Genomic DNA, 3,556 nt, shown 5'->3' with positions numbered 1-3,556 from the left:
GAAGGAAGGAAGGATAGAAGAAGGAAGGAAGAAGAAAGGGAAACATTTTTCAAACATTCTCCTGTTTTATTGTATTTTGTTTTTCCGTTTTTTGTTACATGGGCTGGGGCCGGGAATCGAACCGAGGTCCTCCGGCATAGCAGGCAAGCACTTTGCCCGCTGAGCCACCGCGGCCCGCCCGAAATTCATGGTTTTGAGGCTTGGCTTGTTAACATTCTTACCCCAGAAATTCACTCGTGCCAGGTACCTGTGCATAATTACCCTGTAGTAGTTTGCAGAAATGAATCAGAGCCTAGCCACGCAAAGATTTGGCAGCCTACTATTTCCTTTTTATCTTTATACCTGGGACACATTTTGAATTGTTTTATGTATTTATGTTTAACAGATCAAATTGAATACTAGGAGGTAAGCTCTTTTAAGAGAAATTAAAAGATGAACCAACCACAGTTTTTAATAAGTTACTCACCAATTGAGAAAGAGGTGTGTCTGTAAGACACAGAAGTGTTCTGAGTTGTGTATATTTTAGAGGCTACTTTACTAATTGCTGTTGATTTGACTTGAGTGGCGACACTGATCTTATTAACTTTAAATAAAAGCCTCCTCCATTACTAATGGCCCATGCCCTTACCTTTAAATCAGCATTCTCAGAAGATCTCATTTTTATTCTGCATGCGATAACGTTTGGAAAAGGGATATTCAGGAGTCATTGAAAATCATTTAAGACACAATGTTGACACAGTGCCACATCTTTCCCTCACCCATTCCCCTGGAGCATATTATATCTTAGGGGTACGGTGAGGCACCTGGCAGTGTCAAGCTAGCTGCCTGTCCCATTTAGTCAACAACTGGAACGCTGTCCCAATCCTGAACATAATGTTGCCATTCCAGTTGGTGCCGACCTCCTCCCTGGCCCAGGCAGATCAGAGGCACCAAACAACATTCCTGCAAATGTTCTCAGAGCATCCTTCCATTTCTAAAAGTGAAGACCCAGGCAAAAGCTGTTACAGACACATGAAGACTTCTGGAAGCACGAGTGTTATCATTTTCACAACATATGTTTCTCTAAAAGCCTAGAGAATGGTGATGATTAAAAGAAAAATCCCAATGCGTTATGAAGAAGTTGCCGTTCCTATGGAAACAGTAACTTTGAATATCCTGTCTCAGGCAGTTCTGTTTTAGTGGGTGATCTTGCGTCATGATCTCTGGGATCCACAGTGCCATTTGCCACTGCCTTAAGAGCAGCATCACAGTCTGCTGGAACATCTCAGGAGTGGCCTCAAAAATGCAAAGGAAAAGGAAGCCTGAGATTGGACTGCTCAGAACTTCACTCTTTTGTTTTGTTTTGTAATTGCTTATTTTCCCTGGGAGCCCTTAGCTCTATGGCCCACCTTTAAATGGGGATGGGGGTGGGGATGCTTAAAGGGGGCAAAATACATGAAATGATGAATATGCTAATGCGCAGGTGAACTCAACTGTGACACCTTACACAAGAGCAGATGCCCTGAGTGGAAGAGGAGGATGAAGATCAAATCTGACAACTGTTTTTAAATAGTTCTTTGTAGTTCTTTGGTTTTTCAACTTTCAAAGACCAAAGCCCAGGCAGAGTTGCCATTTCCTCCAGGGGCAGTCCTTGGTATATCTTCTAGCAGCCTCCTGGCATGACACACAGACAACACAGCAAATTTTGGTTATTGGCAGTCACAAAGCATTTAGGCAGGGCCTGTGGGCCTGGGTAGCCTCCCTGGGGAGGAAGGGAGACCAAGGTGACTAGACAGCTGTCCCCAGAAAAGCAATCAGAAGTGATGGGTTGAGTTTGGGCAAGAAGAGAAATGGAGCAGGGTGGGGGTGCAGATGCCTGAGAGCTTGCTTTGTGTCAGGGCCACACTCTGAAAGAGATAAACGTGGCCCTAGAAAGCAGAACTGATAAGTGAACATTGCAAGGAGCTTTCGGTGAACTTGATAAGAAAGCACTTTACTGGGAGGTGAAGCCCTGCCTAATAGGAGGTGCTGAGCTCCCCACTAGAATTACTGCAGCAGGTTCAGGGTGTTTTTTTTGGAGGGGGTGTATTGGGCTTCACTTTGAAACAGGGCCTTTTACAATTCATTTCACCACATGGCAGCGAAGTGATTTTATGTAATTGCCCAGCAGCCAGGCAGCTTGCTGTCCATGCTCTGGCTTTGTGACCTTGAGAAGCTCTTAACACTACAAAACCTTCCTTTCCTCCTCCATAAAATCAGAGTAGTAATAATAATAGGACCTCCCTTGGGATTGTTCATTGCAAAGGCATGTGCAAAGCAGAACATGTGGAGAGATTTACTAACACTCCCAGGCAAATTCTTTTGAAACAATAAGAAAAGCTAACCTTCTTTTCTTTCCTTCCCAACTTAACCCAGGGCATGGAGCTCCCTGAGCTGTGTATTCCTCAGCTTTCAGGAGTGAACACTGCTCACCGGGCTGAGGCTTAATAAGGAAATGTTCCCTGTTTCTAAAATAGGATTCCAGGACCAACCTCAGTGCATCTCAGAACCTGCTCATAGGAAAGCTTATGTGCCTGTTCCACCTATTCTTCCTGGCCCATGGCTCTTGCAGGTACATCCACGGTAACAAGAGTGATGAGTCTCGTGGGAGAGCTGCCTGCTGCTGGGCAGGAGGGCAGACCCCTTTACCTCTGTGAAGCTTTTGCTCGTGTATTTCAAAGAGATAACACTGGCAGTTCCATTCAAAGCTACAACCAGTTTTCCCAGGCCCCCTTGATCAGTTTCTGCCTTTTCACTACCTATGGCACCATATGCTGATAGCCAATCGAGTTCACCACCACCGGAGTATAAGCCCTGTAGTCAGGGCTCTTTGTCCTTCTCTTTCCCTGTATTGCAGGTACCTAAAACACTGCTTGACAACATAGTACAAAATAAGTATTTGTTTAAAAAGAAAAATTGAAGCAGGCAAAAAAAATAACTAGAAAGTAGAAGGCAGTTTTAGTGGGTTGTGGTCAGAACTGTTCTTGAGAACATCACATCTGCCTCTGTCCCTGAATGGCCCAGGGATAGGACGGCAAGGCTGCAGTGGGTCACATTTTGTTTTGTGGCACATCCTCTTTGGTCTCCAGCAGCCAACCCTTGAAGCCCTTCCTGTTGCAAAGAGAAGACAAGGCTCAACAGCTGGGACCTGGTGTGGCCTGCACCGCCTCTGCTGCTGATGCCTGTCTCTCCTCTTCTGGCTCATGTTTGGGTGCAGAGCAGGCGAGCGCTCGGTGAGTGATGAGGATTTAAACAGATGGGCCCTGCCTTGGGCTGGTATCCTGTTCGCCAGATTCGAAATTCTCTGGGACCTAGCACCTTGGTCAATGCCCGACCCTTGCAGAGAGACTCACAGGCCGTGGAGTGTCCAAATTTTCAAAGGAGAATAGTGGCCTGAGACTTGGTAACTGTGTGAGAACTCATTTTGGAGAGGTTTTTTAGGTGTCGAGGACAACATAGAGGGTCTAAACTGCAGGCCTTGAGCCGTTTGTCAGGCAGTGCCGGACTGAAGCTGAACCTTGTGGAGCAGGAGTCACTG

Source organism: Tamandua tetradactyla, chromosome 14, assembly GCF_023851605.1.
Source record: "Tamandua tetradactyla isolate mTamTet1 chromosome 14, mTamTet1.pri, whole genome shotgun sequence".
NCBI classification, from domain to species: Eukaryota; Metazoa; Chordata; class Mammalia; order Pilosa; family Myrmecophagidae; genus Tamandua; species Tamandua tetradactyla.
The sequence above is the reverse complement of the archived record's forward strand: the minus strand, read 5'-3'. Positions refer to the sequence as shown.